This window comes from Acartia tonsa, unplaced genomic scaffold, assembly GCF_053477335.1.
Source record: "Acartia tonsa isolate MP-2025a unplaced genomic scaffold, ASM5347733v1 sca3, whole genome shotgun sequence".
Taxonomy (NCBI): Eukaryota; Metazoa; Arthropoda; class Copepoda; order Calanoida; family Acartiidae; genus Acartia; species Acartia tonsa.
In genome coordinates this window covers 88,883-112,500 of record NW_027649597.1, presented here as the reverse complement: position 1 = coordinate 112,500, position 23,618 = coordinate 88,883, and the positions used below count along the sequence as shown (strand labels likewise).

Genomic DNA, 23,618 nt, shown 5'->3' with positions numbered 1-23,618 from the left:
GACGAGCCCACTTGCTTTTTGGATTGGTCATGTTTGGCCCTAATTTCAGGGTTTCTGCAAATATGTTCCAGTTGTTTTACCTTTTTCTTTTCAATGGGAAAACGATTGGAAAACTGTACGTGCATCTTGACATCGCTAGATGTGAAGGTCCTATGGTGTAATGTTGTTGTTGTTGTTAGCCATCTGGAGGTCAGATGTTGTCACTTCATATGCCAAGGAATTCTGCGCACTTTTTGGGCTGCGTCCAGAGGTCAGAGGGGGTGAGTGTGGTGTTCTTAGCTGTACAGTTAAAAAGATGCTCAGTTGTGTGGTCATTTAATTTACAATCTGGGCATCGTATGCTCTGTGCTGTGTCAAATCTGCTTGTTGTAGACCGTAGAAAAGAACTATATCCTGATCTTAGTTGGGCAAGTGTGCACCGCGTCATACGTGTAAGGCCTTTTTCTTCCTGGACATTAATTACAGGGGGTCGAGAGTTTAAAACTTTGTTTGCGGGATATTTATTTCTACAGTCTCTGTGAGCGTCGTCATGAATCTTCTTTAGCCGTTTCTTGTAGTTGCGTTCAACCGGTTCACCATCTCTGAGATAGGGTTTGACAAGAGGTACATTGTTGATGATGGTCTTTCTCTTGTCTCTAGGCATGATTGGTTCATGTAGAAGGTGGTGATTAGGGTGAACTGGGCGGTGCATGGAGAGAAGGAACTGGTTCGTTAGCATGTCATTGTGTTCTTTCACAGGGAGGATGTTGGTTTCCTGGTGAAGATGACTGACCTGTGACATTTTAATACAACCAGTTGCTACTCTCAGAGCACTGTTCTGCGCTCTTTGCAGCTCATCCCAGTTCGTCTTACTCAGAGATGGCGTCCAGACCGGTGATCCGTAGTTCAGAACTGATCTACCTATGGCCTTGTAAGTATTTACAATAATCTCCTTTGACTTACCCCAGTCAGTCCCTGCCAAGCATTTTAGCACGTTAGTGCGCTGCTGTACCTTCTTCTTGGTTTTGATGGCGTGCTGCCCGAAGTTGTGCATCGGGTCGAAGGTGACTCCAAGGATGGTTGGGTGCTTGACAGTCGGCACGTCTTTCCCTTGGATGGTGATAGGGAGGGTGACACTCATTTCATTGCTGAAAGTGGTGAAGACTGTGGCCGTTGATTTCTCCGGGGAGATTTCAAGACTGCGGCCCTTGAACCAGGTGGCAAGTTGGTCCAGGTAGGGGTTTATTTCATGGCAGGTTGGGTCAATGAGGGGCCCCGAGTTGAGTACCTGGCAGTCGTCTGCATAGGAAATGAGCTTGATGTTGCCTGGTGGTGTAGGCAGGGTGCTCATGTAAAGATTGAAAAGGAGGGGAGAAAGTACACCTCCTTGAGGTACTCCTTGTCTGACAGCCCTGAATTTACTTCTACAGTTACGGAAGACAGTATATTGTTGTCTGCCGCGTAGATAACTGCAGAGGAATCTGATCAGGGTGCCAGACAGCTCGAGGTGCAAGATATCATTCAGGAGCAACTCATGATCAACAGTGTCGAAGGCACGGGACAGGTCGATTGCAACCAGGATGGTCCGGTGACAGGGTTTCCGTCTGTTCAGGTTGCTGGCAATGTGATGGTTTACTTCCTGTAAAGCTGTCACTGTTGATCTGTGCTTTCTGAAGCCATGTTGATGATCTTGCAGGTCTACAGCTGCTGAGAGCTCAGGAAGGATGAGCTTTTCTAAGATCTTTGCAGCTGGAGACAGGAGGGAGATTGGCCGATAGGATTTGCCTTCATCAATCGGTTTACCCGGCTTGAGTAGCGGGATGATCTTGCCTGTCTTCCAGATGGATGGTATGATGGAAGTGTTGATGGTGGTGTTAAAGAGTTGGGCAAGATATTCTACACCCTTGTCCCCAAGGTGTTTGAGCATGACAGGAGAGATTCCGTCAGGTCCAATGGCCTTGGAGCTCTTAGAGGCTTTAATGGCCTCTTTGACTTGTTGAGGGGTGTATTTGTACACTTTGTCAGCCTTTAATTTCTTGATTTGCCTGATGGTCCGGCGAAATTTTTTGGATGGTAGTTTAGAGGCTGCAGGGGTGTACTGCCGATTGAGAAGGTTTACAATCTTCCCGTTTGCTGAGACTATCCTACCATTGAACTTAATAGCTGTGTTGGTAGGTGTTTTCTGCGGCTGGCTGATGCCTTTAATGGTTTTCCAGAGCTTTTGAGATCCTGCTTCACAATTATCAAGGTGGTCTCGCCATTGTGTTTTCCGGTGTTCATTGATCTCTTGTTGGATTTCCCTGTTGAGCTGGTGAAAGCGATCACTATTTGGCTGGCGCACACGGAGCTCGTCACGTTCCTTGATTTTGTTTGCGGTGCTGGAAGGGATGTTGTGTTGTACATCAACAATGCGACCTTTGGGAATAAACTTTCTGGCCGCCCTGTTGATGATCTTAGTGAACGCTTTCTCCCCCTTTATAGATGACGTGGGGTTGGGGAGTCTGGAAAACTTAGTCTCAGTAAACTTGGTGAATCCAGTCCAATCAGCTTTGGCAAAGTTAATGTAAACTTTGTCGTCAGACTTTGAGTTGGTGGAGATGTCTGCTCTAAGCTTGATTATGATTGGTAGATGGTCTGAGTTAAGACTGGATGTCACTCTCCAGGATGTGTATGGCAGGATGGATGATGTTGCCAGTGTGATGTCAGGGGAGCTGTTGTTTTGGCTGGTGACTCTGGTGTCCTGGTCTTCGTTAAGAATACCCATGTCAGAGTCGTTGATTTCATCAGCCAATTTGCGTCCCCGGGCATCTTCTTCCCCCTTGGAGTACCAGTTGGCATGGTGGGCATTGAAGTCCCCGCCTGTGATGGTGAGGCTGTTGCCAGAGGTGTGGGAGAGGATATCCTGGAGTGGAAGATTGGAGCCATGCTGACAGCTAGAGACAGGAGGGATGTAGATGTTGTTTAAGGTGATGTTGTCCTTTTTCCCTATGATGGAGATACTCTGGAATTCAACATCATCGTTGTTCTTGATGCTGTTGGGGATGGTGTTGCTGTGGAAAGGGATGTTTTCCTTCACAAGGAAGGCAAGGCCGCCTCCCTTGTCTTTCCGTCTGTCCTCCCTGATAAGAGTATAACCTGGTGTTTTGATGTCTTTAGATTTATCTGTCAGCTTGGTCTCTTGCACCATGGCAACATGGATGTTCTCTGTTGTCATGAGGTGCATCAGTTCTGTATTCTTGCTCTTGATGCCGTTGATGTTGACTTGGCATATATTCAGTTCTTGTTCACTGCTGGTGGGTTGTTGTTGATGATGTGTGGGGGGTGTAGTTGATGGTGAGGATGGTGGTGAGGGTGTGGAAGAAGGAGGTGGAGGTGGGAGGGGGGTGCAGCAAGGGCCTTTCCACTGCTTAAGAGCCTTCCTTGCTCTTAATGATTTAAGTTGGGAACATTTAAGGTGAAGCCAGGATAAACAGCAGGTACATTGAACTGAATAGTGAGCTCTTGTGATGTTCTTGGTACAAGGTGGGCATGTCCAAGGTCCAGGGTTCTGCTCGATGCCGGCGATGATAAGCAATAGCAGAAGTAGCTTCCGACTAGCATACTTCCTTGTCGAGTAAATTAAAAAGATTGAAGAACTCCTGGCTGAAGTGATTCATCTGCTCCTTCTGGAGCTTTGGTGTAGCAGATGTTGCTCGAGTTGTTGGTCTCCTCGAATGGTTGTGGTTGGGGACGGGGATGTCCCACAAAACCCTCTGCTGTAACAACCTCCTATGGTGTAATGGTTAGCACTCTGGACTCTGAATCCAGCGATCCGAGTTCAAATCTCGGTAGGACCTGTCTCTTTTTCTGTTTGTTCGTTTGTTTTCGTCTGTCAGGCCACTTTTTCTTTTTGAAATGCTATGCTGCTGCGTTTCCGCTTGGGTCGCCAAGAACATAGCACAGGCCGTGATAGCTCAGTTGGGAGAGCGTTAGACTGAAGATCTAAAGGTCCCCGGTTCGATCCCGGGTCGCGGCATTTTGTTGAACTGTTTGTTTCGCTTCATTTTTCCTGTATCTTGGGCAAAATGTGAGCAGTGAAATCTTTCAGAGGCCTTCTTTTGACAGTTGGGTTGGTCAAAAAAAGTTGAGGCACCACCGAGATTCGAACTCGGGATCTCCTGTTTACTAGACAGGCGCTTTAACCAACTAAGCCATGGCGCCCTTTCTGCTGGTGGGTCCATGAGTGTGCACCTCATACTCGTTGCAGCTAAGTGGGAAACACACCAAAAGGAATGGTCGCCCAACGTGGGGCTCGAACCCACGACCCTGAGATTAAGAGTCTCATGCTCTACCGACTGAGCTAGCCGGGCTGCTTGCAAACCTGTGTGAAGTGGCAAGCTAAGCTAATCCAAGTTATTCTACTGTATGAGAATGCCGCCAAATGTGCCCCCATCAATGGATTGCAGTCGTGGCCGAGTGGTTAAGGCGTCTGACTAGAAATCAGATTCCCTCTGGGAGCGTAGGTTCGAATCCTACCGACTGCGGATAACATTTTGCCCTTCTCTCCATAGGTCATGGGCTGTTTGGGGGGTTACAAAGAGCCACAAATTGTCCTTTCCCTATGTGCCAGCAACGTTGGTTCAGTGGTAGAATGCTCGCCTGCCACGCGGGCGGCCCGGGTTCGATTCCTGGACGTTGCAGCAATTCATTTTGCAAGAACCTGAACCAGAATAGCAAGAGTTCCAACAAACAACATTCAAATGAAATCCGCTTGTCACTGGCGTACTCAAAGATGGAAAATATTTAGTTTTCGAGTACCAATCCTTGCCAGAATAATGCCAGGAAATGCGCAGCAATCGCGTTAACAAGATCCAAAATAAATTGCACTGAAAAAACCTATACTTTTTTCCCATTTTCAAGTTTGAATTCTGTTGAATTAACTATTGTCTAAGGGATTTATGCATTCTATCGCTCAAGAGGACAGCTGCTGACCTCCAGTGTTCATGGTTAAGTCAAATACACGTTAAAGGTAAAAATTTGCCCCAAACAAAGTATTTTAATGTAATGTACTAGAAAAATAATTTGTTTAACTTAAATCTAAGTTTCAAAATTATTCTATTTTTCTAACCCATTGAGAGACTTTTTATATGTGCTTTTTGGGAAAATTTTTATGTTTAATATGCATTTGACTAAGCCATGTACACTGGAGGTCAGCAGCTCTCCTTCAAGAATAGTTATTTAACAGAATCAAACTTTAAAGATGAGAGAAAAGTACAAATAAGTATTTTTTTCTGTTGATTTAATGGTATCTGTGCATACAATAGGCAACACCCAAATTTCCCTTTTTCATAAATTTATCTTGAAATATAAAGACATCCCAAAACTGATGGATTGGACTTGTAGAAGGAACCAATTGAGTATCTTAGGTCGAAAAAGGTTTGTGTTTTGAGCATTTGTGACCAAGTAGTGGCCAAACAGTGAGGAAACATATAAAAAGACTTTAGAAGTCCGAGATATTATTTTTTTGTTTTATTGAAACCCAAGAAAAAAATATGATTTTATTAACTTAAATTCATAAAGAGATTTTTATTATTTTACAACGATTGCAATAGATGAAGCATATTTATTATTAATGCACAGATAAAACATAGATGTGAAACAACAATATGAAGGCAGCACTTCATGAGATGGACTTGATTCGAGTAATAGTTGAAAGAACAGCTCAAATTAACTCTCATGAAAAAAACTAGAAACCTTCAGTTTAATTCAACTAATGAGATTTCATGTATGCTCCGATGCGATTCATTTATTGGCTCAATCAGACATTACCTCTCTTTCTTAGTATCTTTATTTTGAAAACAAAAAATTAAATCTTGAATATCTTTATTCCTCCCCAAAATTTTAGGTTCAGTTAATCATTTTTACCAACTATGAACCAGCGGTTGGTTTTATGTGTTATTTATATGGACAGAAAGGTCTGATATGAATTAGAAAACTGTGCAACATCCAGAGAAACATCTGAATCATGTTGGTTTCAATGCCAGACTTTATTAAAGCAGTCAAAGTTACATCAAGTGTATTAAATCACTGTTGACTTAACCTAACCGGGCGGCCAAATGGTCTAGGGGTATGATTCCTGCTTTGGGTGCAGGAGGTCCCGGGTTCAAATCCCGGTTTGGCCCTTGATTTTTCTTTCTTTTTTTTTCTGGATGCAAGGTTGCAATGTGCTAAACCAAAAAAAGTTTCACCTAAGGGGACACTCGGAGTTGAACCAAGGACCTGCCGGACTGCAGCCGGATGCTCTACCACTGAGCTATATCCCCGTGTGCGGTGAAACAAGCAAACAATTGTGGTCAATCTTAGCTCTGCGTTTTGATGGCGATACTTCCTTGAGTGGGAGGGTGGCAGTTGCAGAAAATTAATGCCAAAAGTTGTTTGTCAGAAATGGGATTCGAACCCATGCCCTCATCGAGGACCAGAATTCTCCAGAGCCTACTCCGTATTGCAGAGCAAGGATTATGCCTTGAGTCTGGCGCCTTAGACCACTCGGCCATCCTGACATCTTACTGGCTGGCAAAACAGTTTGCAACCCATCTGGGGATCGAACCCAGGACCTTTGGATTAGAAGTCCAACGCGCTATCCTCTGCGCTAATGGGTCGTGTTGGGGTGCGGGGACACATTTGTGGTCCCTGTTGACGTCTGAAATAAAGAAAAGAGAACAGAACAGAAGAAAAGAATTGGGTTTTAGCAGAGCGTAGTTTCGATCTACGGACCTCTGGGTTATGGGCCCAGCACGCTTCCACTGCGCCACTCTGCTATCCTTGTCTGGTTGAGTCAAACATTTTATGTATATTTGGTTTGCTGCCAAAATAGAGCAGCACGCACACACAATGGACAGGAAAAAGGAGTTTGTCAGCTGTGAGATTCGAACTCACGCCCACAGAAGTGGACTGCGACCTGAACGCAGCGCCTTAGACCACTCGGCCAAACTGACTGTTGACTCACGATGTAGGCAGCCACAAGCAACAAGCTATGCAAATACACTATATCAATGCAAAGTTTTTAGTCCAACAACCGTGTGTAGGCCCGTTAGCTCAGTTGGTTAGAGCGTCGTGCTAATAACGCGAAGGTCACGGGTTCGATCCCCCTACGGGCCATACTCCTTTTAATTTGCTGACAAAGTGATTTAAGTGCACGTCTGTGCAAAAGGGTAGCGCCCGAGCAGGGGCTCGAACCCTGGACCGTTAGGTTAAAAGCCTAACGCTCTACCGACTGAGCTACCCGGGCTCAATGGTATTGGAGGTAAATTATGTAACCAAATTGCCTTCTATCATAAAGCTGGAGCGATGAAATGCATGTCTCTCAAGCTGTCCTGTCAAAAAGTTGCATTCTCCCCGACCGGGAATCGAACCCGGGCCTTCCACGTGACAGGCGGAGATCCTCACCACTAGACTATCGAGGAATGGATAGACGCCAGGGAAAATGAAAAAAATTAAGCAACATCATGTCCTGGCTTTCTAATGTCGGTTACACTCGATGCTGACACCGATGTCGTTGAGCATTGGTGTTCAAAGCTAACACCGTGTTCGTGTTCCGATGGAAAATATGAAAAAAAGGACGAAAAAGGTTAGTTCCTTCGAGCCGGATTTGAACCAGCGACCTATGGATATCTGCTCGCAGAGTAACAACTACAGTCCACCGCTCTACCAACTGAGCTATCGAAGGTAGCTGTTGGGTGAGGAATTGCTTTGTCAATTTAACCACAGTTGCTGTGCGACCTTTTGATTTCCCGAGACAGAAGATTCAAATACTTGCTTTCGGACATCAACAGCAAGAAGGGGATGTAGCTCAGATGGTAGAGCGCTCGCTTAGCATGCGAGAGGTACGGGGATCGATACCCCGCATCTCCAAGCAACATTTTGCCATAGCTCATGAAACCTGTTCATCATGTATGGAGACAAACAAATGATTGACCCCAGTCTGCCTAGGGGACGGAGATACAATCAAAACAAAAACAAACCGAATAACAGCCACTTCAGCCAACAATAATTCTAAAGTGAGGAAAAAGCTTTGGCAGCGGTGGGATTCGAACCCACGCCCTCGAAAGGACTGGTGCCTTAAACCAGCGCCTTAGACCGCTCGGCCACGCTACCCCTAATGCCCTGAAGCCGACTGCTTGTCTTGTAGTACCTTGTGCTTAATCCCTACGCCATCGCAGCAGAAAAGGATTGACTCATTCCGTTGCATTGCCCATCATCAATGTCTACGGCCATACCATGTTGAAAGCACCAGTTCTCGTCCGATCACTGAAGTTAAGCAACATTGGGCCAAGTTAGTACTTGGATGGGTGACCGCCTGGGAATACTTGGTGTCGTAGGCCTAAACTTTCGTTTTCCTTTCCATCACTACACGCATTAGACATATTAAGATCAAAATGAAGTCTGCCCCCGGTGAGGCTCGAACTCACGGCCTTCAGATTATGAGACTGACGCGCTGCCTACTGCGCTACGGAGGCTTGGTGATCTCTGTTGCACAATTTGGAAGCAGTATTGGCCAATTACGGCACATACCATGGCTTAAAAATTCAGCTCTGCGTCAGCCGGGAATCGAACCCGGGTCAACTGCTTGGAAGGCAGCTATGCTCACCACTATACCACTGACGCTTCTTCATGACATGGGCTCCCACAATACCATCCGCCAGTTCCAAATTCAAAGTCACGATGTGACAGGGAAAGGAAAAAATTGTCACTGCCGTGACCAGGATTCGAACCTGGGTTACTGCGGCCACAACGCAGGGTCCTAACCACTAGACGATCACGGCTAGAGACAGTGACAAAGGCACAAATGTTCTAGTGTACATACCACAAAGGCCAGCCTTTTCCGTGATTTCATAACATCCCACCTTAGTTGGCACTATACCACAGAGTTTCCGTGGTGTAGCGGTTATCACATCTGCCTAACACGCAGAAGGTCTCCGGTTCGATCCCGGACAGAAACATGATCCCACGTGGTCTAACGGCTAGGATATCTGGCTTTCACCCAGGAGGCCCGGGTTCAACTCCCGGCGTGGGAAATCTTTTTCTTCTCTAAAAACTGCTGAACCACCAGGATCTCATTCTTTCATGCAAACATCAAGGGCTTCCCAAGTTTCGGCCTGACTCCTCCTAGTTGACGAGGTGGCCGAGTGGTTAAGGCGTTGGACTGCTAATCCAATGGGCTCTGCCCGCGTGGGTTCGAATCCCATCCTCGTCGGAAGTTTTGTTCAATTATTGCCTTTTCTTCTCTCGAGAAATTCGATGCTATACCAACTCAACTACACTTGGACAAGCGCACAAGAGGGGGGAAAAAAGTTTTCCGTTACCGGGAATCGAACCCGGGCCTGCTGGGTGAGAGCCAGCTATCCTAACCACTAGACCATAACGGAAGGATGTATGATGTGTTTAGCAGTGCAAACTTAAACAAAGCATTTTCCAAACTGGCTTTCTCAATTGTACAATTATTTAACCATGTTGGCATATTTCTCAATTATTTCGATACCAGCATCATCAACTTGCCTCCGTGGCGCAATCGGCTAGCGCGTTCGGCTGTTAACCGAAAGGTTGGTGGTTCGAGCCCACCCGGGGGCGCAGACACCTTTTTCTTGTTGAGCGTAGCAATCAACGTGAACAAAACATAAGTATTGGCAGCTAAACAAACATATTGTCCATGTATCTGTGTATGCAATGTCATGCCATGTGTCTCAGTCATACACATTTAGTCTGTTCAAAGATAAAAATCCGATCTCGGCAGGATTCGAACCTGCAATCTTCTGATCCGTAGTCAGACGCGTTATCCGTTGCGCCACGAGACCCTGTAGTACACTGTTGGGACAGATCCATACCACATTTGCTACAACTCAATATTTCAAACAAAGAATTTGCCTCTCTACCAGCAAGGTTCCTTAGTGTAGTGGTTATCACGTGTCCTTCACACGGACAAGGTCGCCGGTTCGATCCCGGCAGGAACCAAACAGTCTGTTTTTTCTTCTTCTTTCTTGAAGGTCCTCGTTCAAAGGTGAGTCTCCTTCCGCAGGCATGTCAAATAAATACCCACACGCACTGTTACCACTCAACAGCTGGCTCGTTGGTCTAGGGGTATGATTCTCGCTTAGGGTGCGAGAGGTCCCGGGTTCAAATCCCGGACGAGCCCACTTGCTTTTTGGATTGGTCATGTTTGGCCCTAATTTCAGGGTTTCTGCAAATATGTTCCAGTTGTTTTACCTTTTTCTTTTCAATGGGAAAACGATTGGAAAACTGTACGTGCATCTTGACATCGCTAGATGTGAAGGTCCTATGGTGTAATGGTTAGCACTCTGGACTCTGAATCCAGCGATCCGAGTTCAAATCTCGGTAGGACCTGTCTCTTTTTCTGTTTGTTCGTTTGTTTTCGTCTGTCAGGCCACTTTTTCTTTTTGAAATGCTATGCTGCTGCGTTTCCGCTTGGGTCGCCAAGAACATAGCACAGGCCGTGATAGCTCAGTTGGGAGAGCGTTAGACTGAAGATCTAAAGGTCCCCGGTTCGATCCCGGGTCGCGGCATTTTGTTGAACTGTTTGTTTCGCTTCATTTTTCCTGTATCTTGGGCAAAATGTGAGCAGTGAAATCTTTCAGAGGCCTTCTTTTGACAGTTGGGTTGGTCAAAAAAAGTTGAGGCACCACCGAGATTCGAACTCGGGATCTCCTGTTTACTAGACAGGCGCTTTAACCAACTAAGCCATGGCGCCCTTTCTGCTGGTGGGTCCATGAGTGTGCACCTCATACTCGTTGCAGCTAAGTGGGAAACACACCAAAAGGAATGGTCGCCCAACGTGGGGCTCGAACCCACGACCCTGAGATTAAGAGTCTCATGCTCTACCGACTGAGCTAGCCGGGCTGCTTGCAAACCTGTGTGAAGTGGCAAGCTAAGCTAATCCAAGTTATTCTACTGTATGAGAATGCCGCCAAATGTGCCCCCATCAATGGATTGCAGTCGTGGCCGAGTGGTTAAGGCGTCTGACTAGAAATCAGATTCCCTCTGGGAGCGTAGGTTCGAATCCTACCGACTGCGGATAACATTTTGCCCTTCTCTCCATAGGTCATGGGCTGTTTGGGGGGTTACAAAGAGCCACAAATTGTCCTTTCCCTATGTGCCAGCAACGTTGGTTCAGTGGTAGAATGCTCGCCTGCCACGCGGGCGGCCCAGGTTCGATTCCCGGACGTTGCAGCAATTCATTTTGCAAGAACCTGAACCAGAATAGCAAGAGTTCCAACAAACAACATTCAAATGAAATCCGCTTGTCACTGGCGTACTCAAAGATGGAAAATATTTAGTTTTCGAGTACCAATCCTTGCCAGAATAATGCCAGGAAATGCGCAGCAATCGCGTTAACAAGATCCAAAATAAATTGCACTGAAAAAACCTATACTTTTTTCCCATTTTCAAAGTTTGAATTCTGTTGAATTAACTATTGTCTAAGGGATTTATGCATTCTATCGCTCAAGAGGACAGCTGCTGACCTCCAGTGTTCATGGTTAAGTCAAATACACGTTAAAGGTAAAAATTTGCCCCAAACAAAGTATTTTAATGTAATGTACTAGAAAAATAATTTGTTTAACTTAAATCTAAGTTTCAAAATTATTCTATTTTTCTAACCCATTGAGAGACTTTTTTTATGTGCTTTTTGGGAAAATTTTTATGTTTAATATGCATTTGACTAAGCCATGTACACTGGAGGTCAGCAGCTCTCCTTCAAGAATAGTTATTTAACAGAATCAAACTTTAAAGATGAGAGAAAAGTACAAATAAGTATTTTTTTCTGTTGATTTAATGGTATCTGTGCATACAATAGGCAACACCCAAATTTCCCTTTTTCATAAATTTATCTTGAAATATAAAGACATCCCAAAACTGATGGATTGGACTTGTAGAAGGAACCAATTGAGTATCTTAGGTCGAAAAAGGTTTGTGTTTTGAGCATTTGTGACCAAGTAGTGGCCAAACAGTGAGGAAACATATAAAAAGACTTTAGAAGTCCGAGATATTATTTTTTTGTTTTATTGAAACCCAAGAAAAAAATATGATTTTATTAACTTAAATTCATAAAGAGATTTTTATTATTTTACAACGATTGCAATAGATGAAGCATATTTATTATTAATGCACAGATAAAACATAGATGTGAAACAACAATATGAAGGCAGCACTTCATGAGATGGACTTGATTCGAGTAATAGTTGAAAGAACAGCTCAAATTAACTCTCATGAAAAAAACTAGAAACCTTCAGTTTAATTCAACTAATGAGATTTCATGTATGCTCCGATGCGATTCATTTATTGGCTCAATCAGACATTACCTCTCTTTCTTAGTATCTTTATTTTGAAAACAAAAAATTAAATCTTGAATATCTTTATTCCTCCCCAAAATTTTAGGTTCAGTTAATCATTTTTACCAACTATGAACCAGCGGTTGGTTTTATGTGTTATTTATATGGACAGAAAGGTCTGATATGAATTAGAAAACTGTGCAACATCCAGAGAAACATCTGAATCATGTTGGTTTCAATGCCAGACTTTATTAAAGCAGTCAAAGTTACATCAAGTGTATTAAATCACTGTTGACTTAACCTAACCGGGCGGCCAAATGGTCTAGGGGTATGATTCCTGCTTTGGGTGCAGGAGGTCCCGGGTTCAAATCCCGGTTTGGCCCTTGATTTTTCTTTCTTTTTTTTTCTGGATGCAAGGTTGCAATGTGCTAAACCAAAAAAAGTTTCACCTAAGGGGACACTCGGAGTTGAACCAAGGACCTGCCGGACTGCAGCCGGATGCTCTACCACTGAGCTATATCCCCGTGTGCGGTGAAACAAGCAAACAATTGTGGTCAATCTTAGCTCTGCGTTTTGATGGCGATACTTCCTTGAGTGGGAGGGTGGCAGTTGCAGAAAATTAATGCCAAAAGTTGTTTGTCAGAAATGGGATTCGAACCCATGCCCTCATCGAGGACCAGAATTCTCCAGAGCCTACTCCGTATTGCAGAGCAAGGATTATGCCTTGAGTCTGGCGCCTTAGACCACTCGGCCATCCTGACATCTTACTGGCTGGCAAAACAGTTTGCAACCCATCTGGGGATCGAACCCAGGACCTTTGGATTAGAAGTCCAATGCGCTATCCTCTGCGCTAATGGGTCGTGTTGGGGTGCGGGGACACATTTGTGGTCCCTGTTGACGTCTGAAATAAAGAAAAGAGAACAGAACAGAAGAAAAGAATTGGGTTTTAGCAGAGCGTAGTTTCGATCTACGGACCTCTGGGTTATGGGCCCAGCACGCTTCCACTGCGCCACTCTGCTATCCTTGTCTGGTTGAGTCAAACATTTTATGTATATTTGGTTTGCTGCCAAAATAGAGCAGCACGCACACACAATGGACAGGAAAAAGGAGTTTGTCAGCTGTGAGATTCGAACTCACGCCCACAGAAGTGGACTGCGACCTGAACGCAGCGCCTTAGACCACTCGGCCAAACTGACTGTTGACTCACGGTGTAGGCAGCCACAAGCAACAAGCTATGCAAATACACTATATCAATGCAAAGTTTTTAGTCCAACAACCGTGTGTAGGCCCGTTAGCTCAGTTGGTTAGAGCGTCGTGCTAATAACGCGAAGGTCACGGGTTCGATCCCCCTACGGGCCATACTCCTTTTAATTTGCTGACAAAGTGATTTAAGTGCACGTCTGTGCAAAAGGGTAGCGCCCGAGCAGGGGCTCGAACCCTGGACCGTTAGGTTAAAAGCCTAACGCTCTACCGACTGAGCTACCCGGGCTCAATGGTATTGGAGGTAAATTATGTAACCAAATTGCCTTCTATCATAAAGCTGGAGCGATGAAATGCATGTCTCTCAAGCTGTCCTGTCAAAAAGTTGCATTCTCCCCGACCGGGAATCGAACCCGGGCCTTCCACGTGACAGGCGGAGATCCTCACCACTAGACTATCGAGGAATGGATAGACGCCAGGGAAAATGAAAAAAATTAAGCAACATCATGTCCTGGCTTTCTAATGTCGGTTACACTCGATGCTGACACCGATGTCGTTGAGCATTGGTGTTCAAAGCTAACACCGTGTTCGTGTTCCGATGGAAAATATGAAAAAAAGGACGAAAAAGGTTAGTTCCTTCGAGCCGGATTTGAACCAGCGACCTATGGATATCTGCTCGCAGAGTAACAACTACAGTCCACCGCTCTACCAACTGAGCTATCGAAGGTAGCTGTCGGGTGAGGAATTGCTTTGTCAATTTAACCACAGTTGCTGTGCGACCTTTTGATTTCCCGAGACAGAAGATTCAAATACTTGCTTTCGGACATCAACAGCAAGAAGGGGATGTAGCTCAGATGGTAGAGCGCTCGCTTAGCATGCGAGAGGTACGGGGATCGATACCCCGCATCTCCAAGCAACATTTTGCCATAGCTCATGAAACCTGTTCATCATGTATGGAGACAAACAAATGATTGACCCCAGTCTGCCTAGGGGACGGAGATACAATCAAAACAAAAACAAACCGAATAACAGCCACTTCAGCCAACAATAATTCTAAAGTGAGGAAAAAGCTTTGGCAGCGGTGGGATTCGAACCCACGCCCTCGAAAGGACTGGTGCCTTAAACCAGCGCCTTAGACCGCTCGGCCACGCTACCCCTAATGCCCTGAAGCCGACTGCTTGTCTTGTAGTACCTTGTGCTTAATCCCTACGCCATCGCAGCAGAAAAGGATTGACTCATACCGTTGCATTGCCCATCATCAATGTCTACGGCCATACCATGTTGAAAGCACCAGTTCTCGTCCGATCACTGAAGTTAAGCAACATTGGGCCAAGTTAGTACTTGGATGGGTGACCGCCTGGGAATACTTGGTGTCGTAGGCCTAAACTTTCGTTTTCCTTTCCATCACTACACGCATTAGACATATTAAGATCAAAATGAAGTCTGCCCCCGGTGAGGCTCGAACTCACGGCCTTCAGATTATGAGACTGACGCGCTGCCTACTGCGCTACGGAGGCTTGGTGATCTCTGTTGCACAATTTGGAAGCAGTATTGGCCAATTACGGCACATACCATGGCTTAAAAATTCAGCTCTGCGTCAGCCGGGAATCGAACCCGGGTCAACTGCTTGGAAGGCAGCTATGCTCACCACTATACCACTGACGCTTCTTCATGACATGGGCTCCCACAATACCATCCGCCAGTTCCAAATTCAAAGTCACGATGTGACAGGGAAAGGAAAAAATTGTCACTGCCGTGACCAGGATTCGAACCTGGGTTACTGCGGCCACAACGCAGGGTCCTAACCACTAGACGATCACGGCTAGAGACAGTGACAAAGGCACAAATGTTCTAGTGTACATACCACAAAGGCCAGCCTTTTCCGTGATTTCATAACATCCCACCTTAGTTGGCACTATACCACAGAGTTTCCGTGGTGTAGCGGTTATCACATCTGCCTAACACGCAGAAGGTCTCCGGTTCGATCCCGGACGGAAACATGATCCCACGTGGTCTAACGGCTAGGATATCTGGCTTTCACCCAGGAGGCCCGGGTTCAACTCCCGGCGTGGGAAATCTTTTTCTTCTCTAAAAACTGCTGAACCACCAGGATCTCATTCTTTCATGCAAACATCAAGGGCTTCCCAAGTTTCGGCCTGACTCCTCCTAGTTGACGAGGTGGCCGAGTGGTTAAGGCGTTGGACTGCTAATCCAATGGGCTCTGCCCGCGTGGGTTCGAATCCCATCCTCGTCGGAAGTTTTGTTCAATTATTGCCTTTTCTTCTCTCGAGAAATTCGATGCTATACCAACTCAACTACACTTGGACAAGCGCACAAGAGGGGGGAAAAAAGTTTTCCGTTACCGGGAATCGAACCCGGGCCTGCTGGGTGAGAGCCAGCTATCCTAACCACTAGACCATAACGGAAGGATGTATGATGTGTTTAGCAGTGCAAACTTAAACAAAGCATTTTCCAAACTGGCTTTCTCAATTGTACAATTATTTAACCATGTTGGCATATTTCTCAATTATTTCGATACCAGCATCATCAACTTGCCTCCGTGGCGCAATCGGCTAGCGCGTTCGGCTGTTAACCGAAAGGTTGGTGGTTCGAGCCCACCCGGGGGCGCAGACACCTTTTTCTTGTTGAGCGTAGCAATCAACGTGAACAAAACATAAGTATTGGCAGCTAAACAAACATATTGTCCATGTATCTGTGTATGCAATGTCATGCCATGTGTCTCAGTCATACACATTTAGTCTGTTCAAAGATAAAAATCCGATCTCGGCAGGATTCGAACCTGCAATCTTCTGATCCGTAGTCAGACGCGTTATCCGTTGCGCCACGAGACCCTGTAGTACACCGTTGGGACAGATCCATACCACATTTGCTACAACTCAATATTTCAAACAAAGAATTTGCCTCTCTACCAGCAAGGTTCCTTAGTGTAGTGGTTATCACGTGTCCTTCACACGGACAAGGTCGCCGGTTCGATCCCGGCAGGAACCAAACAGTCTGTTTTTTCTTCTTCTTTCTTGAAGGTCCTCGTTCAAAGGTGAGTCTCCTTCCGCAGGCATGTCAAATAAATACCCACACGCACTGTTACCACTCAACAGCTGGCTCGTTGGTCTAGGGGTATGATTCTCGCTTAGGGTGCGAGAGGTCCCGGGTTCAAATCCCGGACGAGCCCACTTGCTTTTTGGATTGGTCATGTTTGGCCCTAATTTCAGGGTTTCTGCAAATATGTTCCAGTTGTTTTACCTTTTTCTTTTCAATGGGAAAACGATTGGAAAACTGTACGTGCATCTTGACATCGCTAGATGTGAAGGTCCTATGGTGTAATGGTTAGCACTCTGGACTCTGAATCCAGCGATCCGAGTTCAAATCTCGGTAGGACCTGTCTCTTTTTCTGTTTGTTCGTTTGTTTTCGTCTGTCAGGCCACTTTTTCTTTTTGAAATGCTATGCTGCTGCGTTTCTGCTTGGGTCGCCAAGAACATAGCACAGGCCGTGATAGCTCAGTTGGGAGAGCGTTAGACTGAAGATCTAAAGGTCCCCGGTTCGATCCCGGGTCGCGGCATTTTGTTGAACTGTTTGTTTCGCTTCATTTTTCCTGTATCTTGGGCAAAATGTGAGCAGTGAAATCTTTCAGAGGCCTTCTTTTGACAGTTGGGTTGGTCAAAAAAAGTTGAGGCACCACCGAGATTCGAACTCGGGATCTCCTGTTTACTAGACAGGCGCTTTAACCAACTAAGCCATGGCGCCCTTTCTGCTGGTGGGTCCATGAGTGTGCACCTCATACTCGTTGCAGCTAAGTGGGAAACACACCAAAAGGAATGGTCGCCCAACGTGGGGCTCGAACCCACGACCCTGAGATTAAGAGTCTCATGCTCTACCGACTGAGCTAGCCGGGCTGCTTGCAAACCTGTGTGAAGTGGCAAGCTAAGCTAATCCAAGTTATTCTACTGTATGAGAATGCCGCCAAATGTGCCCCCATCAATGGATTGCAGTCGTGGCCGAGTGGTTAAGGCGTCTGACTAGAAATCAGATTCCCTCTGGGAGCGTAGGTTCGAATCCTACCGACTGCGGATAACATTTTGCCCTTCTCTCCATAGGTCATGGGCTGTTTGGGGGGTTACAAAGAGCCACAAATTGTCCTTTCCCTATGTGCCAGCAACGTTGGTTCAGTGGTAGAATGCTCGCCTACCACGCGGGCGGCCCGGGTTCGATTCCCGGACGTTGCAGCAATTCATTTTGCAAGAACCTGAACCAGAATAGCAAGAGTTCCAACAAACAACATTCAAATGAAATCCGCTTGTCACTGGCGTACTCAAAGATGGAAAATATTTAGTTTTCGAGTACCAATCCTTGCCAGAATAATGCCAGGAAATGCGCAGCAATCGCGTTAACAAGATCCAAAATAAATTGCACTGAAAAAACCTATACTTTTTTCCCATTTTCAAAGTTTGAATTCTGTTGAATTAACTATTGTCTAAGGGATTTATGCATTCTATCGCTCAAGAGGACAGCTGCTGACCTCCAGTGTTCATGGTTAAGTCAAATACACGTTAAAGGTAAAAATTTGCCCCAAACAAAGTATTTTAATGTAATGTACTAGAAAAATAATTTGTTTAACTTAAATCTAAGTTTCAAAATTATTCTATTTTTCTAACCCATTGAGAGACTTTTTTTATGTGCTTTTTGGGAAAATTTTTATGTTTAATATGCATTTGACTAAGCCATGTACACTGGAGGTCAGCAGCTCTCCTTCAAGAATAGTTATTTAACAGAATCAAACTTTAAAGATGAGAGAAAAGTACAAATAAGTATTTTTTTCTGTTGATTTAATGGTATCTGTGCATACAATAGGCAACACCCAAATTTCCCTTTTTCATAAATTTATCTTGAAATATAAAGACATCCCAAAACTGATGGATTGGACTTGTAGAAGGAACCAATTGAGTATCTTAGGTCGAAAAAGGTTTGTGTTTTGAGCATTTGTGACCAAGTAGTGGCCAAACAGTGAGGAAACATATAAAAAGACTTTAGAAGTCCGAGATATTATTTTTTGTTTTATTGAAACCCAAGAAAAAAATATGATTTTATTAACTTAAATTCATAAAGAGATTTTTATTATTTTACAACGATTGCAATAGATGAAGCATATTTATTATTAATGCACAGATAAAACATAGATGTGAAACAACAATATGAAGGCAGCACTTCATGAGATGGACTTGATTCGAGTAATAGTTGAAAGAACAGCTCAAATTAACTCTCATGAAAAAAACTAGAAACCTTCAGTTTAATTCAACTAATGAGATTTCATGTATGCTCCGATGCGATTCATTTATTGGCTCAATCAGACATTACCTCTCTTTCTTAGTATCTTTATTTTGAAAACAAAAAATTAAATCTTGAATATCTTTATTCCTCCCCAAAATTTTAGGTTCAGTTAATCATTTTTACCAACTATGAACCAGCGGTTGGTTTTATGTGTTATTTATATGGACAGAAAGGTCTGATATGAATTAGAAAACTGTGCAACATCCAGAGAAACATCTGAATCATGTTGGTTTCAATGCCAGACTTTATTAAAGCAGTCAAAGTTACATCAAGTGTATTAAATCACTGTTGACTTAACCTAACCGGGCGGCCAAATGGTCTAGGGGTATGATTCCTGCTTTGGGTGCAGGAGGTCCCGGGTTCAAATCCCGGTTTGGCCCTTGATTTTTCTTTTTTTTTTTTTCTGGATGCAAGGTTGCAATGTGCTAAACCAAAAAAAGTTTCACCTAAGGGGACACTCGGAGTTGAACCAAGGACCTGCCGGACTGCAGCCGGATGCTCTACCACTGAGCTATATCCCCGTGTGCGGTGAAACAAGCAAACAATTGTGGTCAATCTTAGCTCTGCGTTTTGATGGCGATACTTCCTTGAGTGGGAGGGTGGCAGTTGCAGAAAATTAATGCCAAAAGTTGTTTGTCAGAAATGGGATTCGAACCCATGCCCTCATCGAGGACCAGAATTCTCCAGAGCCTACTCCGTATTGCAGAGCAAGGATTATGCCTTGAGTCTGGCGCCTTAGACCACTCGGCCATCCTGACATCTTACTGGCTGGCAAAACAGTTTGCAACCCATTTGGGGATCGAACCCAGAACCTTTGGATTAGAAGTCCAACGCGCTATCCTCTGCGCTAATGGGTCGTGTTGGGGTGCGGGGACACATTTGTGGTCCCTGTTGACGTCTGAAATAAAGAAAAGAGAACAGAACAGAAGAAAAGAATTGGGTTTTAGCAGAGCGTAGTTTCGATCTACGGACCTCTGGGTTATGGGCCCAGCACGCTTCCACTGCGCCACTCTGCTATCCTTGTCTGGTTGAGTCAAACATTTTATGTATATTTGGTTTGCTGCCAAAATAGAGCAGCACGCACACACAATGGACAGGAAAAAGGAGTTTGTCAGCTGTGAGATTCGAACTCACGCCCACAGAAGTGGACTGCGACCTGAACGCAGCGCCTTAGACCACTCGGCCAAACTGACTGTTGACTCACGGTGTAGGCAGCCACAAGCAACAAGCTATGCAAATACACTATATCAATGCAAAGTTTTTAGTCCAACAACCGTGTGTAGGCCCGTTAGCTCAGTTGGTTAGAGCGTCGTGCTAATAACGCGAAGGTCACGGGTTCGATCCCCCTACGGGCCATACTCCTTTTAATTTGCTGACAAAGTGATTTAAGTGCACGTCTGTGCAAAAGGGTAGCGCCCGAGCAGGGGCTCGAACCCTGGACCGTTAGGTTAAAAGCCTAACGCTCTACCGACTGAGCTACCCGGGCTCAATGGTATTGGAGGTAAATTATGTAACCAAATTGCCTTCTATCATAAAGCTGGAGCGATGAAATGCATGTCTCTCAAGCTGTCCTGTCAAAAAGTTGCATTCTCCCCGACCGGGAATCGAACCCGGGCCTTCCACGTGACAGGCGGAGATCCTCACCACTAGACTATCGAGGAATGGATAGACGCCAGGGAAAATGAAAAAAATTAAGCAACATCATGTCCTGGCTTTCTAATGTCGGTTACACTCGATGCTGACACCGATGTCGTTGAGCATTGGTGTTCAAAGCTAACACCGTGTTCGTGTTCCGATGGAAAATATGAAAAAAAGGACGAAAAAGGTTAGTTCCTTCGAGCCGGATTTGAACCAGCGACCTATGGATATCTGCTCGCAGAGTAACAACTACAGTCCACCGCTCTACCAACTGAGCTATCGAAGGTAGCTGTCGGGTGAGGAATTGCTTTGTCAATTTAACCACAGTTGCTGTGCGACCTTTTGATTTCCCGAGACAGAAGATTCAAATACTTGCTTTCGGACATCAACAGCAAGAAGGGGATGTAGCTCAGATGGTAGAGCGCTCGCTTAGCATGCGAGAGGTACGGGGATCGATACCCCGCATCTCCAAGCAACATTTTGCCATAGCTCATGAAACCTGTTCATCATGTATGGAGACAAACAAATGATTGACCCCAGTCTGCCTAGGGGACGGAGATACAATCAAAACAAAAACAAACCGAATAACAGCCACTTCAGCCAACAATAATTCTAAAGTGAGGAAAAAGCTTTGGCAGCGGTGGGATTCGAACCCACGCCCTCGAAAGGACTGGTGCCTTAAACCAGCGCCTTAGACCGCTCGGCCACGCTACCCCTAATGCCCTGAAGCCGACTGCTTGTCTTGTAGTACCTTGTGCTTAATCCCTACGCCATCGCAGCAGAAAAGGATTGACTCATACCGTTGCATTGCCCATCATCAATGTCTACGGCCATACCATGTTGAAAGCACCAGTTCTCGTCCGATCACTGAAGTTAAGCAACATTGGGCCAAGTTAGTACTTGGATGGGTGACCGCCTGGGAATACTTGGTGTCGTAGGCCTAAACTTTCGTTTTCCTTTCCATCACTACACGCATTAGACATATTAAGATCAAAATGAAGTCTGCCCCCGGTGAGGCTCGAACTCACGGCCTTCAGATTATGAGACTGACGCGCTGCCTACTGCGCTACGGAGGCTTGGTGATCTCTGTTGCACAATTTGGAAGCAGTATTGGCCAATTACGGCACATACCATGGCTTAAAAATTCAGCTCTGCGTCAGCCGGGAATCGAACCCGGGTCAACTGCTTGGAAGGCAGCTATGCTCACCACTATACCACTGACGCTTCTTCATGACATGGGCTCCCACAATACCATCCGCCAGTTCCAAATTCAAAGTCACGATGTGACAGGGAAAGGAAAAAATTGTCACTGCCGTGACCAGGATTCGAACCTGGGTTACTGCGGCCACAACGCAGGGTCCTAACCACTAGACGATCACGGCTAGAGACAGTGACAAAGGCACAAATGTTCTAGTGTACATACCACAAAGGCCAGCCTTTTCCGTGATTTAATAACATCCCACCTTAGTTGGCACTATACCACAGAGTTTCCGTGGTGTAGCGGTTATCACATCTGCCTAACACGCAGAAGGTCTCCGGTTCGATCCCGGACGGAAACATGATCCCACGTGGTCTAACGGCTAGGATATCTGGCTTTCACCCAGGAGGCCCGGGTTCAACTCCCGGCGTGGGAAATCTTTTTCTTCTCTAAAAACTGCTGAACCACCAGGATCTCATTCTTTCATGCAAACATCAAGGGCTTCCCAAGTTTCGGCCTGACTCCTCCTAGTTGACGAGGTGGCCGAGTGGTTAAGGCGTTGGACTGCTAATCCAATGGGCTCTGCCCGCGTGGGTTCGAATCCCATCCTCGTCGGAAGTTTTGTTCAATTATTGCCTTTTCTTCTCTCGAGAAATTCGATGCTATACCAACTCAACTACACTTGGACAAGCGCACAAGAGGGGGGAAAAAAGTTTTCCGTTACCGGGAATCGAACCCGGGCCTGCTGGGTGAGAGCCAGCTATCCTAACCACTAGACCATAACGGAAGGATGTATGATGTGTTTAGCAGTGCAAACTTAAACAAAGCATTTTCCAAACTGGCTTTCTCAATTGTACAATTATTTAACCATGTTGGCATATTTCTCAATTATTTCGATACCAGCATCATCAACTTGCCTCCGTGGCGCAATCGGCTAGCGCGTTCGGCTGTTAACCGAAAGGTTGGTGGTTCGAGCCCACCCGGGGGCGCAGACACCTTTTTCTTGTTGAGCGTAGCAATCAACGTGAACAAAACATAAGTATTGGCAGCTAAACAAACATATTGTCCATGTATCTGTGTATGCAATGTCATGCCATGTGTCTCAGTCATACACATTTAGTCTGTTCAAAGATAAAAATCCGATCTCGGCAGGATTCGAACCTGCAATCTTCTGATCCGTAGTCAGACGCGTTATCCGTTGCGCCACGAGACCCTGTAGTACACCGTTGGGACAGATCCATACCACATTTGCTACAACTCAATATTTCAAACAAAGAATTTGCCTCTCTACCAGCAAGGTTCCTTAGTGTAGTGGTTATCACGTGTCCTTCACACGGACAAGGTCGCCGGTTCGATCCCGGCAGGAACCAAACAGTCTGTTTTTTCTTCTTCTTTCTTGAAGGTCCTCGTTCAAAGGTGAGTCTCCTTCCGCAGGCATGTCAAATAAATACCCACACGCACTGTTACCACTCAACAGCTGGCTCGTTGGTCTAGGGGTATGATTCTCGCTTAGGGTGCGAGAGGTCCCGGGTTCAAATCCCGGACGAGCCCACTTGCTTTTTGGATTGGTCATGTTTGGCCCTAATTTCAGGGTTTCTGCAAATATGTTCCAGTTGTTTTACCTTTTTCTTTTCAATGGGAAAACGATTGGAAAACTGTACGTGCATCTTGACATCGCTAGATGTGAAGGTCCTATGGTGTAATGGTTAGCACTCTGGACTCTGAATCCAGCGATCCGAGTTCAAATCTCGGTAGGACCTGTCTCTTTTTCTGTTTGTTCGTTTGTTTTCGTCTGTCAGGCCACTTTTTCTTTTTGAAATGCTATGCTGCTGCGTTTCCGCTTGGGTCGCCAAGAACATAGCACAGGCCGTGATAGCTCAGTTGGGAGAGCGTTAGACTGAAGATCTAAAGGTCCCCGGTTCGATCCCGGGTCGCGGCA

At 45.5% G+C, this 23,618-nt stretch overlaps 76 non-coding genes across 76 annotated transcripts in view; 41 read left to right on the top strand and 35 right to left on the bottom strand.

Moving 5' to 3' along the window:
• Positions 1 to 9, top strand: part of TRNAP-AGG (transfer RNA proline (anticodon AGG)) — a 72-nt gene extending 63 nt beyond the window's left edge. The window contains exon 1 of the tRNA in view: positions 1 to 9. This exon is cut by the window's left edge and continues 63 nt beyond it. This is a non-coding gene — a tRNA (tRNA-Pro).
• Positions 10 to 3,921: 3,912 nt separating this feature from the next.
• Positions 3,922 to 3,994, top strand: TRNAF-GAA (transfer RNA phenylalanine (anticodon GAA)). Its single transcript has one exon. It is a non-coding gene; the product is annotated as a tRNA-Phe (tRNA).
• Positions 3,995 to 4,105: 111 nt separating this feature from the next.
• TRNAT-AGU (transfer RNA threonine (anticodon AGU)) lies at positions 4,106 to 4,179 on the bottom strand. The gene has a single exon. It is a non-coding gene; the product is annotated as a tRNA-Thr (tRNA).
• A 76-nt stretch (positions 4,180 to 4,255) lies between these two features.
• Positions 4,256 to 4,328, bottom strand: TRNAK-CUU (transfer RNA lysine (anticodon CUU)). Its single transcript has one exon. It is a non-coding gene; the product is annotated as a tRNA-Lys (tRNA).
• A 92-nt stretch (positions 4,329 to 4,420) lies between these two features.
• On the top strand, positions 4,421 to 4,502 carry TRNAS-AGA (transfer RNA serine (anticodon AGA)). Its single transcript has one exon. It is a non-coding gene; the product is annotated as a tRNA-Ser (tRNA).
• A 1,566-nt stretch (positions 4,503 to 6,068) lies between these two features.
• On the top strand, positions 6,069 to 6,140 carry TRNAP-UGG (transfer RNA proline (anticodon UGG)). The gene has a single exon. It is a non-coding gene; the product is annotated as a tRNA-Pro (tRNA).
• Positions 6,141 to 6,209: 69 nt separating this feature from the next.
• Positions 6,210 to 6,281, bottom strand: TRNAC-GCA (transfer RNA cysteine (anticodon GCA)). Its single transcript has one exon. It is a non-coding gene; the product is annotated as a tRNA-Cys (tRNA).
• Positions 6,282 to 6,394: 113 nt separating this feature from the next.
• On the bottom strand, positions 6,395 to 6,518 carry TRNAL-CAA (transfer RNA leucine (anticodon CAA)). Its single transcript has 2 exons — positions 6,481 to 6,518; positions 6,395 to 6,439 (listed from the first exon to the last, which is right to left on the bottom strand). It is a non-coding gene; the product is annotated as a tRNA-Leu (tRNA).
• A 351-nt stretch (positions 6,519 to 6,869) lies between these two features.
• TRNAL-CAG (transfer RNA leucine (anticodon CAG)) lies at positions 6,870 to 6,953 on the bottom strand. The gene has a single exon. It is a non-coding gene; the product is annotated as a tRNA-Leu (tRNA).
• Positions 6,954 to 7,042: 89 nt separating this feature from the next.
• On the top strand, positions 7,043 to 7,116 carry TRNAI-AAU (transfer RNA isoleucine (anticodon AAU)). The gene has a single exon. It is a non-coding gene; the product is annotated as a tRNA-Ile (tRNA).
• A 57-nt stretch (positions 7,117 to 7,173) lies between these two features.
• Positions 7,174 to 7,246, bottom strand: TRNAK-UUU (transfer RNA lysine (anticodon UUU)). The gene has a single exon. It is a non-coding gene; the product is annotated as a tRNA-Lys (tRNA).
• Positions 7,247 to 7,591: 345 nt separating this feature from the next.
• TRNAY-GUA (transfer RNA tyrosine (anticodon GUA)) lies at positions 7,592 to 7,684 on the bottom strand. Its single transcript has 2 exons — positions 7,648 to 7,684; positions 7,592 to 7,627 (listed from the first exon to the last, which is right to left on the bottom strand). It is a non-coding gene; the product is annotated as a tRNA-Tyr (tRNA).
• A 346-nt stretch (positions 7,685 to 8,030) lies between these two features.
• On the bottom strand, positions 8,031 to 8,112 carry TRNAL-AAG (transfer RNA leucine (anticodon AAG)). Its single transcript has one exon. It is a non-coding gene; the product is annotated as a tRNA-Leu (tRNA).
• Positions 8,113 to 8,220: 108 nt separating this feature from the next.
• LOC145310525 (5S ribosomal RNA) lies at positions 8,221 to 8,339 on the top strand. The gene has a single exon (XR_013876578.1). It is a non-coding gene; the product is annotated as a 5S ribosomal RNA (ribosomal RNA).
• Positions 8,340 to 8,550: 211 nt separating this feature from the next.
• TRNAG-UCC (transfer RNA glycine (anticodon UCC)) lies at positions 8,551 to 8,622 on the bottom strand. The gene has a single exon. It is a non-coding gene; the product is annotated as a tRNA-Gly (tRNA).
• An 86-nt stretch (positions 8,623 to 8,708) lies between these two features.
• On the bottom strand, positions 8,709 to 8,780 carry TRNAH-GUG (transfer RNA histidin (anticodon GUG)). Its single transcript has one exon. It is a non-coding gene; the product is annotated as a tRNA-His (tRNA).
• A 104-nt stretch (positions 8,781 to 8,884) lies between these two features.
• Positions 8,885 to 8,957, top strand: TRNAV-AAC (transfer RNA valine (anticodon AAC)). The gene has a single exon. It is a non-coding gene; the product is annotated as a tRNA-Val (tRNA).
• A 3-nt stretch (positions 8,958 to 8,960) lies between these two features.
• On the top strand, positions 8,961 to 9,032 carry TRNAE-UUC (transfer RNA glutamic acid (anticodon UUC)). Its single transcript has one exon. It is a non-coding gene; the product is annotated as a tRNA-Glu (tRNA).
• Positions 9,033 to 9,129: 97 nt separating this feature from the next.
• TRNAS-GCU (transfer RNA serine (anticodon GCU)) lies at positions 9,130 to 9,211 on the top strand. Its single transcript has one exon. It is a non-coding gene; the product is annotated as a tRNA-Ser (tRNA).
• A 100-nt stretch (positions 9,212 to 9,311) lies between these two features.
• Positions 9,312 to 9,383, bottom strand: TRNAE-CUC (transfer RNA glutamic acid (anticodon CUC)). Its single transcript has one exon. It is a non-coding gene; the product is annotated as a tRNA-Glu (tRNA).
• A 128-nt stretch (positions 9,384 to 9,511) lies between these two features.
• Positions 9,512 to 9,585, top strand: TRNAN-GUU (transfer RNA asparagine (anticodon GUU)). Its single transcript has one exon. It is a non-coding gene; the product is annotated as a tRNA-Asn (tRNA).
• Positions 9,586 to 9,736: 151 nt separating this feature from the next.
• On the bottom strand, positions 9,737 to 9,809 carry TRNAR-ACG (transfer RNA arginine (anticodon ACG)). The gene has a single exon. It is a non-coding gene; the product is annotated as a tRNA-Arg (tRNA).
• Positions 9,810 to 9,893: 84 nt separating this feature from the next.
• On the top strand, positions 9,894 to 9,966 carry TRNAV-CAC (transfer RNA valine (anticodon CAC)). The gene has a single exon. It is a non-coding gene; the product is annotated as a tRNA-Val (tRNA).
• Positions 9,967 to 10,075: 109 nt separating this feature from the next.
• TRNAP-AGG (transfer RNA proline (anticodon AGG)) lies at positions 10,076 to 10,147 on the top strand. Its single transcript has one exon. It is a non-coding gene; the product is annotated as a tRNA-Pro (tRNA).
• A 137-nt stretch (positions 10,148 to 10,284) lies between these two features.
• TRNAQ-CUG (transfer RNA glutamine (anticodon CUG)) lies at positions 10,285 to 10,356 on the top strand. The gene has a single exon. It is a non-coding gene; the product is annotated as a tRNA-Gln (tRNA).
• A 106-nt stretch (positions 10,357 to 10,462) lies between these two features.
• On the top strand, positions 10,463 to 10,535 carry TRNAF-GAA (transfer RNA phenylalanine (anticodon GAA)). Its single transcript has one exon. It is a non-coding gene; the product is annotated as a tRNA-Phe (tRNA).
• A 111-nt stretch (positions 10,536 to 10,646) lies between these two features.
• On the bottom strand, positions 10,647 to 10,720 carry TRNAT-AGU (transfer RNA threonine (anticodon AGU)). The gene has a single exon. It is a non-coding gene; the product is annotated as a tRNA-Thr (tRNA).
• Positions 10,721 to 10,796: 76 nt separating this feature from the next.
• TRNAK-CUU (transfer RNA lysine (anticodon CUU)) lies at positions 10,797 to 10,869 on the bottom strand. Its single transcript has one exon. It is a non-coding gene; the product is annotated as a tRNA-Lys (tRNA).
• A 92-nt stretch (positions 10,870 to 10,961) lies between these two features.
• TRNAS-AGA (transfer RNA serine (anticodon AGA)) lies at positions 10,962 to 11,043 on the top strand. The gene has a single exon. It is a non-coding gene; the product is annotated as a tRNA-Ser (tRNA).
• Positions 11,044 to 12,610: 1,567 nt separating this feature from the next.
• On the top strand, positions 12,611 to 12,682 carry TRNAP-UGG (transfer RNA proline (anticodon UGG)). The gene has a single exon. It is a non-coding gene; the product is annotated as a tRNA-Pro (tRNA).
• A 69-nt stretch (positions 12,683 to 12,751) lies between these two features.
• Positions 12,752 to 12,823, bottom strand: TRNAC-GCA (transfer RNA cysteine (anticodon GCA)). The gene has a single exon. It is a non-coding gene; the product is annotated as a tRNA-Cys (tRNA).
• A 113-nt stretch (positions 12,824 to 12,936) lies between these two features.
• TRNAL-CAA (transfer RNA leucine (anticodon CAA)) lies at positions 12,937 to 13,060 on the bottom strand. Its single transcript has 2 exons — positions 13,023 to 13,060; positions 12,937 to 12,981 (listed from the first exon to the last, which is right to left on the bottom strand). It is a non-coding gene; the product is annotated as a tRNA-Leu (tRNA).
• A 351-nt stretch (positions 13,061 to 13,411) lies between these two features.
• TRNAL-CAG (transfer RNA leucine (anticodon CAG)) lies at positions 13,412 to 13,495 on the bottom strand. The gene has a single exon. It is a non-coding gene; the product is annotated as a tRNA-Leu (tRNA).
• Positions 13,496 to 13,584: 89 nt separating this feature from the next.
• Positions 13,585 to 13,658, top strand: TRNAI-AAU (transfer RNA isoleucine (anticodon AAU)). The gene has a single exon. It is a non-coding gene; the product is annotated as a tRNA-Ile (tRNA).
• Positions 13,659 to 13,715: 57 nt separating this feature from the next.
• Positions 13,716 to 13,788, bottom strand: TRNAK-UUU (transfer RNA lysine (anticodon UUU)). The gene has a single exon. It is a non-coding gene; the product is annotated as a tRNA-Lys (tRNA).
• A 345-nt stretch (positions 13,789 to 14,133) lies between these two features.
• TRNAY-GUA (transfer RNA tyrosine (anticodon GUA)) lies at positions 14,134 to 14,226 on the bottom strand. Its single transcript has 2 exons — positions 14,190 to 14,226; positions 14,134 to 14,169 (listed from the first exon to the last, which is right to left on the bottom strand). It is a non-coding gene; the product is annotated as a tRNA-Tyr (tRNA).
• Positions 14,227 to 14,338: 112 nt separating this feature from the next.
• On the top strand, positions 14,339 to 14,411 carry TRNAA-AGC (transfer RNA alanine (anticodon AGC)). Its single transcript has one exon. It is a non-coding gene; the product is annotated as a tRNA-Ala (tRNA).
• Positions 14,412 to 14,572: 161 nt separating this feature from the next.
• On the bottom strand, positions 14,573 to 14,654 carry TRNAL-AAG (transfer RNA leucine (anticodon AAG)). The gene has a single exon. It is a non-coding gene; the product is annotated as a tRNA-Leu (tRNA).
• A 108-nt stretch (positions 14,655 to 14,762) lies between these two features.
• On the top strand, positions 14,763 to 14,881 carry LOC145310524 (5S ribosomal RNA). The gene has a single exon (XR_013876577.1). It is a non-coding gene; the product is annotated as a 5S ribosomal RNA (ribosomal RNA).
• A 211-nt stretch (positions 14,882 to 15,092) lies between these two features.
• Positions 15,093 to 15,164, bottom strand: TRNAG-UCC (transfer RNA glycine (anticodon UCC)). Its single transcript has one exon. It is a non-coding gene; the product is annotated as a tRNA-Gly (tRNA).
• An 86-nt stretch (positions 15,165 to 15,250) lies between these two features.
• TRNAH-GUG (transfer RNA histidin (anticodon GUG)) lies at positions 15,251 to 15,322 on the bottom strand. Its single transcript has one exon. It is a non-coding gene; the product is annotated as a tRNA-His (tRNA).
• A 104-nt stretch (positions 15,323 to 15,426) lies between these two features.
• Positions 15,427 to 15,499, top strand: TRNAV-AAC (transfer RNA valine (anticodon AAC)). The gene has a single exon. It is a non-coding gene; the product is annotated as a tRNA-Val (tRNA).
• A 3-nt stretch (positions 15,500 to 15,502) lies between these two features.
• On the top strand, positions 15,503 to 15,574 carry TRNAE-UUC (transfer RNA glutamic acid (anticodon UUC)). The gene has a single exon. It is a non-coding gene; the product is annotated as a tRNA-Glu (tRNA).
• Positions 15,575 to 15,671: 97 nt separating this feature from the next.
• On the top strand, positions 15,672 to 15,753 carry TRNAS-GCU (transfer RNA serine (anticodon GCU)). The gene has a single exon. It is a non-coding gene; the product is annotated as a tRNA-Ser (tRNA).
• Positions 15,754 to 15,853: 100 nt separating this feature from the next.
• Positions 15,854 to 15,925, bottom strand: TRNAE-CUC (transfer RNA glutamic acid (anticodon CUC)). Its single transcript has one exon. It is a non-coding gene; the product is annotated as a tRNA-Glu (tRNA).
• Positions 15,926 to 16,053: 128 nt separating this feature from the next.
• TRNAN-GUU (transfer RNA asparagine (anticodon GUU)) lies at positions 16,054 to 16,127 on the top strand. The gene has a single exon. It is a non-coding gene; the product is annotated as a tRNA-Asn (tRNA).
• A 151-nt stretch (positions 16,128 to 16,278) lies between these two features.
• On the bottom strand, positions 16,279 to 16,351 carry TRNAR-ACG (transfer RNA arginine (anticodon ACG)). The gene has a single exon. It is a non-coding gene; the product is annotated as a tRNA-Arg (tRNA).
• Positions 16,352 to 16,435: 84 nt separating this feature from the next.
• On the top strand, positions 16,436 to 16,508 carry TRNAV-CAC (transfer RNA valine (anticodon CAC)). The gene has a single exon. It is a non-coding gene; the product is annotated as a tRNA-Val (tRNA).
• A 109-nt stretch (positions 16,509 to 16,617) lies between these two features.
• On the top strand, positions 16,618 to 16,689 carry TRNAP-AGG (transfer RNA proline (anticodon AGG)). The gene has a single exon. It is a non-coding gene; the product is annotated as a tRNA-Pro (tRNA).
• A 137-nt stretch (positions 16,690 to 16,826) lies between these two features.
• Positions 16,827 to 16,898, top strand: TRNAQ-CUG (transfer RNA glutamine (anticodon CUG)). The gene has a single exon. It is a non-coding gene; the product is annotated as a tRNA-Gln (tRNA).
• Positions 16,899 to 17,004: 106 nt separating this feature from the next.
• Positions 17,005 to 17,077, top strand: TRNAF-GAA (transfer RNA phenylalanine (anticodon GAA)). Its single transcript has one exon. It is a non-coding gene; the product is annotated as a tRNA-Phe (tRNA).
• Positions 17,078 to 17,188: 111 nt separating this feature from the next.
• On the bottom strand, positions 17,189 to 17,262 carry TRNAT-AGU (transfer RNA threonine (anticodon AGU)). The gene has a single exon. It is a non-coding gene; the product is annotated as a tRNA-Thr (tRNA).
• A 76-nt stretch (positions 17,263 to 17,338) lies between these two features.
• TRNAK-CUU (transfer RNA lysine (anticodon CUU)) lies at positions 17,339 to 17,411 on the bottom strand. Its single transcript has one exon. It is a non-coding gene; the product is annotated as a tRNA-Lys (tRNA).
• A 92-nt stretch (positions 17,412 to 17,503) lies between these two features.
• TRNAS-AGA (transfer RNA serine (anticodon AGA)) lies at positions 17,504 to 17,585 on the top strand. Its single transcript has one exon. It is a non-coding gene; the product is annotated as a tRNA-Ser (tRNA).
• An 85-nt stretch (positions 17,586 to 17,670) lies between these two features.
• Positions 17,671 to 17,741, top strand: TRNAG-ACC (transfer RNA glycine (anticodon ACC)). Its single transcript has one exon. It is a non-coding gene; the product is annotated as a tRNA-Gly (tRNA).
• Positions 17,742 to 19,151: 1,410 nt separating this feature from the next.
• Positions 19,152 to 19,223, top strand: TRNAP-UGG (transfer RNA proline (anticodon UGG)). The gene has a single exon. It is a non-coding gene; the product is annotated as a tRNA-Pro (tRNA).
• Positions 19,224 to 19,292: 69 nt separating this feature from the next.
• Positions 19,293 to 19,364, bottom strand: TRNAC-GCA (transfer RNA cysteine (anticodon GCA)). The gene has a single exon. It is a non-coding gene; the product is annotated as a tRNA-Cys (tRNA).
• A 113-nt stretch (positions 19,365 to 19,477) lies between these two features.
• Positions 19,478 to 19,601, bottom strand: TRNAL-CAA (transfer RNA leucine (anticodon CAA)). The gene is made up of 2 exons: positions 19,564 to 19,601; positions 19,478 to 19,522 (listed from the first exon to the last, which is right to left on the bottom strand). It is a non-coding gene; the product is annotated as a tRNA-Leu (tRNA).
• A 351-nt stretch (positions 19,602 to 19,952) lies between these two features.
• TRNAL-CAG (transfer RNA leucine (anticodon CAG)) lies at positions 19,953 to 20,036 on the bottom strand. The gene has a single exon. It is a non-coding gene; the product is annotated as a tRNA-Leu (tRNA).
• Positions 20,037 to 20,125: 89 nt separating this feature from the next.
• On the top strand, positions 20,126 to 20,199 carry TRNAI-AAU (transfer RNA isoleucine (anticodon AAU)). The gene has a single exon. It is a non-coding gene; the product is annotated as a tRNA-Ile (tRNA).
• A 475-nt stretch (positions 20,200 to 20,674) lies between these two features.
• Positions 20,675 to 20,767, bottom strand: TRNAY-GUA (transfer RNA tyrosine (anticodon GUA)). The gene is made up of 2 exons: positions 20,731 to 20,767; positions 20,675 to 20,710 (listed from the first exon to the last, which is right to left on the bottom strand). It is a non-coding gene; the product is annotated as a tRNA-Tyr (tRNA).
• Positions 20,768 to 20,879: 112 nt separating this feature from the next.
• TRNAA-AGC (transfer RNA alanine (anticodon AGC)) lies at positions 20,880 to 20,952 on the top strand. Its single transcript has one exon. It is a non-coding gene; the product is annotated as a tRNA-Ala (tRNA).
• A 161-nt stretch (positions 20,953 to 21,113) lies between these two features.
• On the bottom strand, positions 21,114 to 21,195 carry TRNAL-AAG (transfer RNA leucine (anticodon AAG)). The gene has a single exon. It is a non-coding gene; the product is annotated as a tRNA-Leu (tRNA).
• A 108-nt stretch (positions 21,196 to 21,303) lies between these two features.
• On the top strand, positions 21,304 to 21,422 carry LOC145310523 (5S ribosomal RNA). Its single transcript, XR_013876576.1, has one exon. It is a non-coding gene; the product is annotated as a 5S ribosomal RNA (ribosomal RNA).
• Positions 21,423 to 21,633: 211 nt separating this feature from the next.
• Positions 21,634 to 21,705, bottom strand: TRNAG-UCC (transfer RNA glycine (anticodon UCC)). Its single transcript has one exon. It is a non-coding gene; the product is annotated as a tRNA-Gly (tRNA).
• An 86-nt stretch (positions 21,706 to 21,791) lies between these two features.
• On the bottom strand, positions 21,792 to 21,863 carry TRNAH-GUG (transfer RNA histidin (anticodon GUG)). Its single transcript has one exon. It is a non-coding gene; the product is annotated as a tRNA-His (tRNA).
• Positions 21,864 to 21,967: 104 nt separating this feature from the next.
• TRNAV-AAC (transfer RNA valine (anticodon AAC)) lies at positions 21,968 to 22,040 on the top strand. The gene has a single exon. It is a non-coding gene; the product is annotated as a tRNA-Val (tRNA).
• A 3-nt stretch (positions 22,041 to 22,043) lies between these two features.
• TRNAE-UUC (transfer RNA glutamic acid (anticodon UUC)) lies at positions 22,044 to 22,115 on the top strand. The gene has a single exon. It is a non-coding gene; the product is annotated as a tRNA-Glu (tRNA).
• A 97-nt stretch (positions 22,116 to 22,212) lies between these two features.
• TRNAS-GCU (transfer RNA serine (anticodon GCU)) lies at positions 22,213 to 22,294 on the top strand. The gene has a single exon. It is a non-coding gene; the product is annotated as a tRNA-Ser (tRNA).
• Positions 22,295 to 22,394: 100 nt separating this feature from the next.
• TRNAE-CUC (transfer RNA glutamic acid (anticodon CUC)) lies at positions 22,395 to 22,466 on the bottom strand. Its single transcript has one exon. It is a non-coding gene; the product is annotated as a tRNA-Glu (tRNA).
• Positions 22,467 to 22,594: 128 nt separating this feature from the next.
• Positions 22,595 to 22,668, top strand: TRNAN-GUU (transfer RNA asparagine (anticodon GUU)). The gene has a single exon. It is a non-coding gene; the product is annotated as a tRNA-Asn (tRNA).
• A 151-nt stretch (positions 22,669 to 22,819) lies between these two features.
• Positions 22,820 to 22,892, bottom strand: TRNAR-ACG (transfer RNA arginine (anticodon ACG)). The gene has a single exon. It is a non-coding gene; the product is annotated as a tRNA-Arg (tRNA).
• Positions 22,893 to 22,976: 84 nt separating this feature from the next.
• TRNAV-CAC (transfer RNA valine (anticodon CAC)) lies at positions 22,977 to 23,049 on the top strand. The gene has a single exon. It is a non-coding gene; the product is annotated as a tRNA-Val (tRNA).
• Positions 23,050 to 23,158: 109 nt separating this feature from the next.
• TRNAP-AGG (transfer RNA proline (anticodon AGG)) lies at positions 23,159 to 23,230 on the top strand. Its single transcript has one exon. It is a non-coding gene; the product is annotated as a tRNA-Pro (tRNA).
• A 137-nt stretch (positions 23,231 to 23,367) lies between these two features.
• On the top strand, positions 23,368 to 23,439 carry TRNAQ-CUG (transfer RNA glutamine (anticodon CUG)). Its single transcript has one exon. It is a non-coding gene; the product is annotated as a tRNA-Gln (tRNA).
• A 106-nt stretch (positions 23,440 to 23,545) lies between these two features.
• TRNAF-GAA (transfer RNA phenylalanine (anticodon GAA)) lies at positions 23,546 to 23,618 on the top strand. Its single transcript has one exon. It is a non-coding gene; the product is annotated as a tRNA-Phe (tRNA).